This window comes from Crinia signifera, chromosome 5, assembly GCF_055691185.1.
Source record: "Crinia signifera chromosome 5, ASM5569118v1, whole genome shotgun sequence".
NCBI lineage: Eukaryota > Metazoa > Chordata > Amphibia > Anura > Myobatrachidae > Crinia > Crinia signifera.
In genome coordinates this window covers 160,970,427-160,985,459 of record NC_139221.1, presented here as the reverse complement: position 1 = coordinate 160,985,459, position 15,033 = coordinate 160,970,427, and the positions used below count along the sequence as shown (strand labels likewise).

The 15,033-nt window shown below is 41.0% G+C and overlaps 4 non-coding genes across 4 annotated transcripts; all 4 read left to right on the top strand.

Annotated features, from left to right (window-relative positions):
• Positions 1-256: 256 nt before the first annotated feature.
• On the top strand, positions 257-349 carry TRNAI-UAU (transfer RNA isoleucine (anticodon UAU)). The gene is given in 2 exon segments: positions 257-294; positions 314-349. It is a non-coding gene; the product is annotated as a tRNA-Ile (tRNA).
• Positions 350-478: 129 nt separating this feature from the next.
• Positions 479-551, top strand: TRNAR-CCU (transfer RNA arginine (anticodon CCU)). The gene has a single exon. It is a non-coding gene; the product is annotated as a tRNA-Arg (tRNA).
• A 940-nt stretch (positions 552-1,491) lies between these two features.
• Positions 1,492-1,584, top strand: TRNAI-UAU (transfer RNA isoleucine (anticodon UAU)). Its single transcript is given in 2 exon segments — positions 1,492-1,529; positions 1,549-1,584. It is a non-coding gene; the product is annotated as a tRNA-Ile (tRNA).
• A 129-nt stretch (positions 1,585-1,713) lies between these two features.
• TRNAR-CCU (transfer RNA arginine (anticodon CCU)) lies at positions 1,714-1,786 on the top strand. Its single transcript has one exon. It is a non-coding gene; the product is annotated as a tRNA-Arg (tRNA).
• Positions 1,787-15,033: the final 13,247 nt, after the last annotated feature.

Here is a 15,033-nt window from a genome sequence, read left to right as displayed (position 1 = left end):
ATGAATTTTCTTAGCAAATTACACCTACAAATACATAAATCTAGCCAATAACACCAATGCGCGATACAAATCATTTCTTTATGCTGAGCATTTAACTTCTATCAAGTACCTTATTGAAGTATTGAATGCAGTAAAATAGTGGAATTCAAAAAGAAATTAAATCAAGTTGTGGAGACAGAGACAATAAGTGTATTGACATTTTTAACTAATGGTAAAATTTATCAGTGAAAGGCCAAATTTTCAGGGCATACTGTGTGCTCCAGTGGCGCAATCGGTCAGCGCGCGGTACTTATAAGACAGTATCTGTTGAGCAATGCCGAGGTTGTGAGTTCAAGCCTCACCTGGAGCAGGAATATTTAGCTTTTTTTTCTTTTAATGATATCATCAGTCATTGATCATCTGCTCTCGGAACATTTTTTATATGTAAGGATATTATGAAAAAGTAAAGCAAGAACATGAAATGCAAAGCAGGCAGTAAGCCCCAGTGGCCTAATGGATAAGGCACTGGCCTCCTAAGCCAGGGATTGTTGGTTCAAGTCCCATCTGGGGTGTTTGTATTTATATCAACCATCTCAGCATTAGGGGTGGTTCTTTTAGCCTTGCTTCACCTGGATGCTGGATTTGCACAACAGTCCTGTTGAGTTGTGCTTGTTAATTGTTGCCACAGTAGCTACAAAATGACATTTATCATGATAACATTGTGGATTAGTGTCCTTAAAACGTTTTTCTATAATTGAGGACCAAGGTTTAAAGACTCATCTTGGATGCATATTCCTTTGTTGCTCATTAGTCTTCACAAAAAAATGATTCTTTTTTCAATGCTTGTGATTTTGTTCTTACAAGAAATCTTCATTTAGCTCAACATTTCTGTAGAGTTTGTCTTGCAAATAAGTACCAGAGTGGCTGAAATATGACATTATCTAAGGCAATTGCTGATGGGAATCTTGAAGTCCTTTCTTGCATGTTGGAAGAATGGTATTTTTGATTTTATCATATTTCTTCTGCCACTTATCTTACTGTCATTGTAGATGGTAGAGTTGCAACAAACAACATATTCTTTTAATCAGACTACAATAATAATATAAGACTTTACATATTAAAATAGTGCATTATAAGACACATTAGTGTCAGTTTTCCTTATGCCACATACTATATCTACTATCTTAACATCATTTTAGAAAAACTTAAATGAATTATTTTCCAATTTTGAGAAAATGATACAGTAAAACCTAGATATGAATTTTCTTAGCAAATTACACCTACAAATACATAAATCTAGCCAATAACACCAATGCGCGATACAAATCATTTCTTTATGCTGAGCATTTAACTTCTATCAAGTACCTTATTGAAGTATTGAATGCAGTAAAATAGTGGAATTCAAAAAGAAATTAAATCAAGTTTTGGAGACAGAGACAATAAGTGTATTGACATTTTTAACTAATGGTAAAATTTATCAGTGAAAGGCCAAATTTTCAGGGTATTCTGTGTGCTCCAGTGGCGCAATCGGTCAGCGCGCGGTACTTATAAGACAGTATCTGTTGAGCAATGCTGAGGTTGTGAGTTCAAGCCTCACCTGGAGCAGGAATATTTAGCTTTTTTTTCTTTTAATGATATCATCAGTCATTGATCATCTGCTCTCGGAACATTTTTTATATGTAAGGATATTATGAAAAAGTAAAGCAAGAACATGAAATGCAAAGCAGACAGTAAGCCCCAGTGGCCTAATGGATAAGGCACTGGCCTCCTAAGCCAGGGATTGTGGGTTCAAGTCCCATCTGGGGTGTTTGTATTTATATCAACCATCTCAGCATTAGGGGTGGTTCTTTTAGCCTTGCTTCACCTGGATGCTGGATTTGCACAACAGTCCTGTTGAGTTGTTCATGTTAATTGTTGCCACAGTAGCTACAAAATGACATTTATCATGATAACATTGTGGATTAGTGTCCTTAAAACGTTTTTCTATAATTGAGGACCAAGGTTTAAAGACTCATCTTGGATGCATATTCCTTTGTTGCTCATTAGTCTTCACAAAAAAATGATTCTTTTTTCAATGCTTGTGATTTTGTTCTTACAAGAAATCTCCATTTACCTCAACATTTCTGTAGAGTTTGTCTTGCAAATAAGTACCAGAGTGGCTGAAAAATGACATTATCTAAGGCAATTGCTGATGGGAATCTTGAAGTCCTTTCTTGCATGTTGGAAGAATGGTATTTTTGATTTTATCATATTTCTTCTGCCACTCATCTTACTGTCATTGTAGATGGTAGAGTTGCAACAAACAACATATTCTTTTAATCAGACTACAATAATGATATAAGACTTTACATATTAAAATAGTGCATTATAAGACACATTAGTGTCAGTTTTCCTTATGCCACATTTTATATCTACTATCTTAACATCATTTTAGAAAAAATTAAATGAATTATTTTCCAATTTTGAGAAAATGATACAGTAAAACCTAGATATGAATTTTCTTAGCAAATTACACCTACGAATACATAAATCTAGCCAATAACACCAATGCGCGATACAAATCATTTCTTTATGCTGAGCATTTAACTTCTATCAAGTACCTTATTGAAGTATTGAATGCAGTAAAATAGTGGAATTCAAAAAGAAATTAAATCAAGATGGGGAGACAGAGACAATAAGTGTATTGACATTTTTAACTGATGGTTAAAATATATCAGTGAAAGACCAAATTTTCAGGGCATACTGTGTGCTCCAGTGGCGCAATCGGTCAGCGCGCGGTACCCTATAAGACAGTATCTGTTGAGCAATGCCGAGGATGTGAGTTCAAGCCTCACTTGGAGCAGGAATATTTAGCTTTTTTTTCTTTTAATGATATCATCAGTCATTGATCATCTGCTCTCGGAACATTTTTTATATGTAAGGATATTATGAAAAAGTAAAGCAAGAACATGAAATGCAAAGCAGACAGTAAACCCCAGTGACCTAATGGATAAGGCACTGGCCTCCTAAGCTAGGGATTGTGGGTTCAAGTCCCATCTGGGGTGTTTGTATTTATATCAACCATCTCAGCATTAGGGGTGGTTCTTTTAGCCTTGCTTCACCTGGATGCTGGATTTGCACAACAGTCCTGTTGAGTTGTGCTTGTTAATTGTTGCCACAGTAGCTACAAAATGACATTTATCATGATAACATTGTGGATTAGTGTCCTTAAAACGTTTTTCTATAATTGAGGACCAAGGTTTAAAGACTCATCTTGGATGCATATTCCTTTGTTGCTCATTAGTCTTCACAAAAAAATGATTATCCCCTTCCTGACACAGCATGTTTTTGCCTTCCTGACAGAGCCCTTTTTTTTCAAATCTGACATGTATCACTTAAGTGGGGATAACTTTTTTTTGCTTTTACTTATCCCAGTGATTTTGAGATTGTTTTTTCGTGACACATTGTACTTCAAGTTAGTGGTAAATTTTCGTCGATACAGTCTGTGTTTTTTGTGAAAAATACCAAAATGTCGGAAAAAAATGGAAAATTTAGCAATTTGCAAAATGTTAAATTTTCTGCTTGTGAGACAAATAATCATACCACTCAAAATAGTTAATAACTAACATAGACCATATGTCTACTTTATGTTTCCATCATTATTTAAACTTCCTTTTAATTTTTTTGGACACTAGGAGGCTTACAATATGAATAGCAAATTTTCAAATTTTCAAGAAAATTTCAAACACTGATTTTTTTAGGGACCAGTTCAGTTCTGATGTGACTTTGAGGGACTTGTATGTGAGACACCCCCATACATGATGCCATTTCAAAATCTGCACCCCTCACAGTATTCAAAACAGCATTTTGGAAGTTTGTTAACCCTTTAGGTGTTTCACAGGAATTAAAACAAAGTGTAGGTGAAATTTCAAAATTTCATTTGTTTTGCAGATTTGCAATTTTAATACATTTTTCTAAGGAACACAGTACATTTTACTAGAGAAATGTGACTAAAAATTGATTCCCCCAATTCTTTTGTTTTCATAAATATCCTATATCTGGCCCTAGTGTGCACGTTGACCAAACCACAGGCTTCATAATAGAAGGAGCACCTACTTGATTTTGGAGCCTCCTTTTTATGAGATTATTTTTTAGGCACCATGTAGGTTTCTAGGCACCATAAGATAGATAGATGCTAAAAGTTAGGAACCCCCCACAAGTGACCCCATTTTGCAAACTACACCCCTCAGGGAATTCATCTAGGGGTATAGTGTACATTTCAAACCCCCAGGGGTTTCACTAATTTTGATACAACTGGGCAGTGAAAATGAAAAATTACATTTTTTTACACAAAAATGCAGTTCTGGCTCAAAATTTTTTATTTTCACAAGGAATGAAGGAGACAAAGCACCCCAAAATCTGTGCCCCAATTTCTCCCGAGTACGGCAATGCCTCACATGTGACCAAAAAATACCATTTGGGTGCATGGCAGGACTCAGAAGGGAAGGAGTGATTTTGGGATTTTGCAGCTCAGATTCTAGTGGAATGTTGGTGGGTGCTATGTCGCATTAGCAAGACCCCCCAAGCACCAATACAGTGGAACCCCCCCACAAGTGACCCCATTTTGCAAACTACACCCCTCAGGGAATTCATCTAGGGGTATAGTGTACATTTCATACCCCCAGGGGTTTCACCAATTTTGATACAACTGGGCTGTGCAAATGAAAAATTACATTTTTTACACAAAAATGCAGTTCTGGCTCAAAATTTTTCATTTTCACAAGGAATGAAGGAGACAAAGCACCTCAAAATCTGTGCCCCAATTTCTCCCGAGTACGGCAATGCCTCACATGTGACCAAAAAATACCATTTGGGTGCATGGCAGGACTCAGAAGGGAAGGAGTGATTTTGGGATTTTGCAGCTCAGATTCTGGTGGAATGTTGGTGGGTGCTATGTCGCATTAGCAAGACCCCTCAAGCACCAATACAGTGGAACCCCCCCACAAGTGACCACATTTTGCAAACTACACCCCTCAGGGAATTCATCTAGGGGTATAGTGTACATTTCATACCCCCAGGGGTTTCACCAATTTTGATACAACTGGGCTGTGCAAATGAAAAATTACATTTTTTACACAAAAATGCAGTTCTGGCTCAAAATTTTTCATTTTCACAAGGAATGAAGGAGACAAAGCACCCTTAAAATCTGTGCCCCAATTTCTCCCGAGTACGGCAATGCCTCACATGTGACCAAAAATACCATTTAGGTGCATGGCAGGACTCAGAAGGGAAGGAGTGATTTTGGGATTTTGCAGCTCAGATTCTGGTGGAATGTTGGTGGGTGCTATGTCGCATTAGCAAGACCCCCCAAGCACCAATACAGTGGAACCCCCCCACAAGTGACCCCATTTTGCAAACTACACCCCTCAGGGAATTCATCTATGGGTATAGTGTACATTTCATACCCCCAGGGGTTTCACCAATTTTGATACAACTGGGCTGTGCAAATGAAAAATTACATTTTTTACACAAAAATGCAGTTCTGGCTCAAAATTTTTCATTTTCACAAGGAATGAAGGAGACAAAGCACCCCAAAATCTGTGCCCCAATTTCTCCCGAGTACGGCAATGCCTCACATGTGACCAAAAAATACCATTTGGGTGCATGGCAGGACTCAGAAGGGAAGGAGTGATTTTGGGATTTTGCAGCTCAGATTCTGGTGGAATGCTGGTGGGTGCTATGTCGCATTAGAAAGACCCCCCAAGCACCAATACAGTGGAACCCCCCCACAAGTGACCCCATTTTGCAAACTACACCCCTCAGGGAATTCATCTAGGGGTATAGTGTACATTTCATACCCCCAGGGGTTTCACCAATTTTGATACAACTGGGCTGTGCAAATGAAAAATTACATTTTTTACACAAAAATGCAGTTCTGGCTCAAAATTTTTCATTTTCACAAGGAATGAAGGAGACAAAGCACCCCAAAATCTGTGCCCCAATTTCTCCCGAGTACGGCAATGCCTCACATGTGACCAAAAAATACCATTTGGGTGCATGGCAGGACTCAGAAGGGAAGGAGTGATATTTGGATTTTGCAGCTCAGATTCTGGTGGAATGCTGGTGGGTGCTATGTCGCATTAGCAAGACCCCCCAAGCACCAATACAGTGGAACCCCCCCACAAGTGACCCCATTTTGCAAACTACACCCCTCAGGGAATTCATCTAGGGGTATAGTGTACATTTCATACCCCCAGGGGTTTCACCAATTTTGATACAACTGGGCTGTGCAAATGAAAAATTACATTTTTTAACACAAAAATGCAGTTCTGGCTCAAAATTTTTCATTTTCACAAGGAATGAAGGAGACAAAGCACCCCAAAATCTGTGCCCCAATTTCTCCCGAGTACGGCAATGCCTCATGTGTGACCAAAAAGTGGCAGGACTCAGAAGGGAAGGAGTGATATTTGGATTTTGCAGCACAAATTCTGGTGGATTGTTGGTGGGTGCTATGTCGCATTAGCAAGACCCCCAAAGCACCAATACAGTGGAAGCCCCCCACAAGTGACCCCATTTTGCAAACTACACCCCTCAGGGAATTCATCTAGGGGTATAGTGTACATTTCATACCCCCAGGGGTTTCACCAATTTTGATACAACTGGGCTGTGCAAATGAAAAATTACATTTTTTAACACAAAAATGCAGTTCTGGCTCAAAATTTTTCATTTTCACAAGGAATGAAGGAGACAAAGCACCCCAAAATCTGTGCCCCAATTTCTCCCGAGTACGGCAATGCCTCATGTGTGACCAAAAAGTGGCAGGACTCAGAAGGGAAGGAGTGATATTTGGATTTTGCAGCACAAATTCTGGTGGAATGTTGGTGGGTGCTATGTCGCATTAGCAAGACCCCCAAAGCACCAATACAGTGGAACCCCCCCACAAGTGACCCCATTTTGCAAACTACACCCCTCAGGGAATTCATCTAGGGGTATAGTGTACATTTCAAACCCCCAGGGGTTTCACCAATTTTGATACAACTGGGCTGTGCAAATGAAAAATTACATTTTTTACACAAAAATGCAGTTCTGGCTCAAAATTTTTCATTTTCACAAGGAATGAAGGAGACAAAGCACCCCAAAATCTGTGCCCCAATTTCTCCCGAGTACGGCAATGCCTCACATGTGACCAAAAAATACCAGTTGGGTGCATGGCAGGACTCAGAAGGGAAGGAGTGATTTTTGGATTTTGCAGCTCAGATTCTGGTGGAATGTTGGTGGGTGCTATGTCGCATTAGCAAGACCCCCCAAGCACCAATACAGTGGAACCCCCCCACAAGTGACCCCATTTTGCAAACTACACCCCTCAGGGAATTCATCTAGGGGTATAGTGTACATTTCAAACCCCCAGGGGTTTCACCAATTTTGATACAACTGGGCAGTGAAAATGAAAAATTACATTTTTTTACACAAAAATGCAGTTCTGGCTCAAAATTTTTCATTTTCACAAGGAATGAAGGAGACAAAGCACCCCAAAATCTGTGCCCCAATTTCTCCCGAGTACGGCAATGCCTCACATGTGACCAAAAAATACCATTTGGGTGCATGGCAGGACTCAGAAGGGAAGGAGTGATTTTGGGATTTTGCAGCTCAGATTCTGGTGGAATGTTGGTGGGTGCTATGTCGCATTAGCAAGACCCCCCAAGCACCAATACAGTGGAACCCCCCCACAAGTGACCCCATTTTGCAAACTACACCCCTCAGGGAATTCATCTAGGGGTATAGTGTACATTTCATACCCCCAGGGGTTTCACCAATTTTGATACAACTGGGCTGTGCAAATGAAAAATTACATTTTTTACACAAAAATGCAGTTCTGGCTCAAAATTTTTCATTTTCACAAGGAATGAAGGAGACAAAGCACCTCAAAATCTGTGCCCCAATTTCTCCCGAGTACGGCAATGCCTCACATGTGACCAAAAATACCATTTGGGTGCATGGCAGGACTCAGAAGGGAAGGAGTGATTTTGGGATTTTGCAGCTCAGATTCTGGCGGAATGTTGGTGGGTGCTATGTGGCATTAGCAAGACCCCTCAAGCACCAATACAGTGGAACCCCCCCACAAGTGACCACATTTTGCAAACTACACCCCTCAGGGAATTCATCTAGGGGTATAGTGTACATTTCATACCCCCAGGGGTTTCACCAATTTTGATACAACTGGGCTGTGCAAATGAAAAATTACATTTTTTACACAAAAATGCAGTTCTGGCTCAAAATTTTTCATTTTCACAAGGAATGAAGGAGACAAAGCACCCTTAAAATCTGTGCCCCAATTTCTCCCGAGTACGGCAATGCCTCACATGTGACCAAAAATACCATTTAGGTGCATGGCAGGACTCAGAAGGGAAGGAGTGATTTTGGGATTTTGCAGCTCAGATTCTGGTGGAATGTTGGTGGGTGCTATGTCGCATTAGCAAGACCCCCCAAGCACCAATACAGTGGAACCCCCCCACAAGTGACCCCATTTTGCAAACTACACCCCTCAGGGAATTCATCTAGGGGTATAGTGTACATTTCATACCCCCAGGGGTTTCACCAATTTTGATACAACTGGGCTGTGCAAATGAAAAATTACATTTTTTACACAAAAATGCAGTTCTGGCTCAAAATTTTTCATTTTCACAAGGAATGAAGGAGACAAAGCACCCCAAAATCTGTGCCCCAATTTCTCCCGAGTACGGCAATGCCTCACATGTGACCAAAAAATACCATTTGGGTGCATGGCAGGACTCAGAAGGGAAGGAGTGATTTTGGGATTTTGCAGCTCAGATTCTGGTGGAATGCTGGTGGGTGCTATGTCGCATTAGAAAGACCCCCCAAGCACCAATACAGTGGAACCCCCCCACAAGTGACCCCATTTTGCAAACTACACCCCTCAGGGAATTCATCTAGGGGTATAGTGTACATTTCATACCCCCAGGGGTTTCACCAATTTTGATACAACTGGGCTGTGCAAATGAAAAATTACATTTTTTACACAAAAATGCAGTTCTGGCTCAAAATTTTTCATTTTCACAAGGAATGAAGGAGACAAAGCACCCCAAAATCTGTGCCCCAATTTCTCCCGAGTACGGCAATGCCTCACATGTGACCAAAAAATACCATTTGGGTGCATGGCAGGACTCAGAAGGGAAGGAGTGATATTTGGATTTTGCAGCTCAGATTCTGGTGGAATGCTGGTGGGTGCTATGTCGCATTAGCAAGACCCCCCAAGCACCAATACAGTGGAACCCCCCCACAAGTGACCCCATTTTGCAAACTACACCCCTCAGGGAATTCATCTAGGGGTATAGTGTACATTTCATACCCCCAGGGGTTTCACCAATTTTGATACAACTGGGCTGTGCAAATGAAAAATTACATTTTTTAACACAAAAATGCAGTTCTGGCTCAAAATTTTTCATTTTCACAAGGAATGAAGGAGACAAAGCACCCCAAAATCTGTGCCCCAATTTCTCCCGAGTACGGCAATGCCTCATGTGTGACCAAAAAGTGGCAGGACTCAGAAGGGAAGGAGTGATATTTGGATTTTGCAGCACAAATTCTGGTGGATTGTTGGTGGGTGCTATGTCGCATTAGCAAGACCCCCAAAGCACCAATACAGTGGAAGCCCCCCACAAGTGACCCCATTTTGCAAACTACACCCCTCAGGGAATTCATCTAGGGGTATAGTGTACATTTCATACCCCCAGGGGTTTCACCAATTTTGATACAACTGGGCTGTGCAAATGAAAAATTACATTTTTTAACACAAAAATGCAGTTCTGGCTCAAAATTTTTCATTTTCACAAGGAATGAAGGAGACAAAGCACCCCAAAATCTGTGCCCCAATTTCTCCCGAGTACGGCAATGCCTCATGTGTGACCAAAAAGTGGCAGGACTCAGAAGGGAAGGAGTGATATTTGGATTTTGCAGCACAAATTCTGGTGGAATGTTGGTGGGTGCTATGTCGCATTAGCAAGACCCCCAAAGCACCAATACAGTGGAACCCCCCCACAAGTGACCCCATTTTGCAAACTACACCCCTCAGGGAATTCATCTAGGGGTATAGTGTACATTTCAAACCCCCAGGGGTTTCACCAATTTTGATACAACTGGGCAGTGAAAATGAAAAATTACATTTTTTTACACAAAAATGCAGTTCTGGCTCAAAATTTTTCATTTTCACAAGGAATGAAGGAGACAAAGCACCCCAAAATCTGTGCCCCAATTTCTCCCGAGTACGGCAATGCCTCATGTGTGACCAAAAAGTGGCAGGACTCAGAAGGGAAGGAGTGATATTTGGATTTTGCAGCACAAATTCTGGTGGAATGTTGGTGGGTGCTATGTCGCATTAGCAAGACCCCCAAAGCACCAATACAGTGGAACCCCCCCACAAGTGACCCCATTTTGCAAACTACACCCCTCAGGGAAATTATCTAGGGGTATAGTGTACATTTCAAACCCCCAGGGGTTTCACCAACTTTGATACAACTGGGCAGTGAAAATGAAAAATTACATTTTTTTACACAAAAATGCAGTTCTGGCTCAAAATTTTTCATTTTCAGAAGGTATGAAGGAGAAAAAGCACCCCAAAATCTGTGCCCCAATTTCTCCCGAGTACGGCAATGCCTCACGTGTGACCGAAAAATACCAGTTGGGTGCATGGCAGGACTCAGAAGGGAAGGAGTGATTTTTGGATTTTGCGGCTCAGATTCTGGTGGAATGAATGGTGGGTGCTATGTGGCATTAGCAAGACCCCCGAAGCACGGTGAAATTATGAACCTAATAATCCATAGATGTGTGGTATATTTTAAAACACTCCTTTATACATAGGCCGGGTTTGTCGGGGCAAGTGTCACACTGGAAAATAGTTTGCTTTCTTATTCCCTTTTTATAGCAAACTTTGCACCTTTTTTGTGTCCTGCCCTTTTTTCCAGTGGAGGGGATTTCATCAGGAAAATGCTGCCCGGGTACAATACGGGGGCCAGTACTAGAAGTACTGGGGCCCTCTGCCTGCTGGTTCCCAAATATTAGGCCCTTTATGACTTCCTCTTGAAAGTGCATAAATGTCCCCCTCTGGCCGGTAGAACGGAATAGCACGTAAGCGTTATACAGTGCCATCTGGATGATATACACGGCCAGCTTCTTGTACTAGATTTTTGTTTTCCGCAGGGCACTGTACGGCTTCAGTACCTGATCTGAAAGATCCACTCCGCCCATGTACCTATTGTAATCCAGGATACAATTAGGTTTTGAGGTGTGGGTACTGGTACCTCGTACAGGGACGGAGGTGGTACTGTCTCCGTGAATTGTTGTCAGTATAAGGACATCCCTCTTGTCCTTATATTTGACCAACAACATATTTTCGGTGCATATTCCCCTGCTTTCACCCCTTCTCATTACTTGGGCAATGTGCGTTTTTGGGAGGCCTCTTTGGTTCTTGCGCACAGTACCGCAAGCTGCTGTACCTCTTGAACCAAGGGCCTTAAACAGGGGGATGCTAGTGTAAAAGTTATCCACATAGAGGTGATAACCTTTATCCAGGAAGGGGTGCACTAAATCCCAGACAATTTTTCCACTAACACCTACGAGGGAGGGGGGGCATTCTGGCGGTTCAATTCTTGAATCCTTCCCTTCATATACCCTAAACATGTGGGTGTACCCTGAGGTGCTTTCACACAGCTTATACATTTTTATGCCATACCTTGCCCTCTTACTGGGAAGGTACTGGCGGAATTTAACCCTTCCTTTAAAATGTATAAGGGACTCGTCAATACAAATAAATTTTTCAGGGATGTACATCTCTTCAAATTTGGCACTGAAATGATCAATGACCGGCCTGACTTTGAATAGCCGGTCAAAGGTGGGATCATCTCTGGGTGGGCACTGTGCATTATCGTTGTAATGCAAAAATTTAAGGATCATCTCAAAACGAGCCCGAGTCATGGCCATACGGTAAAATGGGGTGCTGTACAGAACATCTGTACTCCAATATTGCCTAATTTCTGGCTTTTTTACTATGCCCATATGAAACACCAGACCCCAAAACGTCATCATCTCTACTGCATCTACAGGGGTCCACCTAGCAAATGATGACGTGGGGTTTTGAGCAATAAACTGCTGGGCATATAAATTAGTTTGGTCCACCATTAAATTTATAAAATCATCAGAGAAAAATAATTTGAAAAAGTCAATTTCTCTGAGACCTGTGGAATCAAATTGGATTCCTGGCATGGCCAAAAACTCAGGAACCTGGGGCTCAAAATTGTCTGGTGGTGGGGTCCATACGAGATCAATTATTGGGGGAGGGGTCTCAGCTGCTCTACGGGGGCATCTTTGAGGGGGTCCCTCATCACCAGAGGAGGAAGAGGAGCTTAAGACGAATCCTTCAAATTCCCCGCTTGCCTCACTGGCTGTGTCAGAGTCAGAGGCAAGCATGGCATATGCCTCCTCCGCTGAATACATTCTTCTGGATGACTGGGATGACATTTGGGATGACATTTGGGATGACATTTGGGATGCCATTTTTATTTTTGTGTGACTGGTAGTGAAATGTTTCAACACGTGTATAGTGTAGGGGGGGGTACAAACTTTATTTCAACCCGGGGGGTATGTAGTGTGTAGTGTGTATGTAGTGCAGAAAAAAAAATACTTTATACAGGAATTTGATCCCAATAAAAAAAAAAAAAAAATTGAAGGGGTTAAAAAAAAAAAAATTGAAGGGGTTAAAAAAAAAAAAAAAAAAAGGTCCTGCGCCAAAAATTGAGCACAGATGTTGGTCAGTAACGTCCGTCACTGAACAGCGCTCAAAGGCAACAGGAATTTGATAAAAAAAAAAAAAAATAGATAAACCCTGTGCCGAAAAGGCTGATCAGTGATGTACGTCACTGATCAGCGCACAGTGGCCACAGGACACCCACAAAATCACAGTGTGTGTAAAAAAAAAATTAAAAAAAGACCCCACAGCACCCTCAAAAAAAAAAAAGGTGATCAGTGATGCAACACTGATTACCAGTGAGGGGCAGCAGGTGCACAACCTTTGGTGCAACTGACAGTGCAACTGGCAGCAACTGACAGGTATATATAAAAAAAAAACCTCTGCACCCCCAAAAAGTTGCTGATCACCTCAGATATAGTGATCAGCACAAAAGGCGGGGTTAGTGTCCTTAAAATGTTTTTCTATAATTGAGGACCAAGGTTTAAAGACTCATCTTGGATGCATATTCCTTTGTTGCTCATTAGTCTTCACAAAAAAATGATTATCCCCTTCCTGACACAGCATGTTTTTGCCTTCCTGACAGAGCCCTTTTTTTCAAATCTGACATGTATCACTTAAGTGGGGATAACTTTTTTTTGCTTTTACTTATCCCAGTGATTTTGAGAATGTTTTTTCGTGACACATTGTACTTCAAGTTAGTGGTAAATTTTCGTCGATACAGTCTGTGTTTTTTTGTGAAAAATACCAAAATGTCGGAAAAAAATGGAAAATTTAGCAATTTGCAAAATGTTAAATTTTCTGCTTGTGAGACAAATAATCATACCACTCAAAATAGTAAATAACTAACATAGACCAAATGTCTACTTTATGTTTCCATCATTATTTCAACTTCCTTTTAATTTTTTTGGACACTAGGAGGCTTACAATATGAATAGCAAATTTTCAAATTTTCAATAAAATTTCAAACACTGATTTTTTTAGGGACCAGTTCAGTTCTGATGTGACTTTGAGGGACTTGTATGTGAGACACCCCCATAAATGATGCCATTTCAAAATCTGCACCCCTCACAGTATTCAAAACAGCATTTTGGAAGTTTGTTAACCCTTTAGGTGTTTCACAGGAATTAAAACAAAGTGTAGGTGAAATTTCAAAATTTCATTTGTTTTGCAGATTTGCAATTTTAATACATTTTTCTAAGGAACACAGTACAATTTACTAGAGAAATGTGACTAAAAATTGATTCCCCCAATTCTTTTGTTTTTATAAATATCCTATATGTGGCCCTAGTGTGCACGTTGACCAAACCACAGGCTTCATAATAGAAGGAGCACCTACTTGATTTTGGAGCCTCCTTTTTATGAGATTATTTTTTAGGCACCATGTAGGTTTCTAGGCACCATAAGATAGATAGATAGATGCTAAAAGTTAGGAACCCCCCACAAGTGACCCCATTTTGCAAACTACACCCCTCAGGGAATTCATCTAGGGGTATAGTGTACATTTCAAACCCCCAGGGGTTTCACCAATTGTGGTACAACTGGGCAGTGAAAATGAAAAATTAATTTTTTTACACAAAAATGCAGTTCTGGCTCCAAATTTGTCATTTTCACAAGGAATGAAGGAGACAAAGCACCCCAAAATCTGTGCCCCAATTTCTCCCGAGTACGGCAATGCCTCACATGTGACCAAAAAATACCAGTTGGGTGCATGGCAGGACTCAGAAGGGAAGGAGTGATTTTTGGATTTTGCAGCTCAGATTCTGGTGGAATGTTGGTGGGTGCTATGTCGCATTAGCAAGACCCCCCAAGCACCAATACAGTGGAACCCCCCCACAAGTGACCCCATTTTGCAAACTACACCCCTCAGGGAATTCATCTAGGGGTATAGTGTACATTTCAAACCCCCAGGGGTTTCACCAATTTTGATACAACTGGGCAGTGAAAATGAAAAATTACATTTTTTTACACAAAAATGCAGTTCTGGCTCAAAATTTTTCATTTTCACAAGGAATGAAGGAGACAAAGCACCCCAAAATCTGTGCCCCAATTTCTCCCGAGTACGGCAATGCCTCACATGTGACCAAAAAATACCATTTGGGTGCATGGCAGGACTCAGAAGGGAAGGAGTGATATTTGGATTTTGCAGCTCAGATTCTGGTGGAATGCTGGTGGGTGCTATGTCGCATTAGCAAGACCCCCCAAGCACCAATACAGTGGAACCCCCCCACAAGTGACCCCATTTTGCAAACTACACCCCTCAGGGAATTCATCTAGGGGTATAGTGTACATTTCATACCCCCAGGGGTTTCACCAAT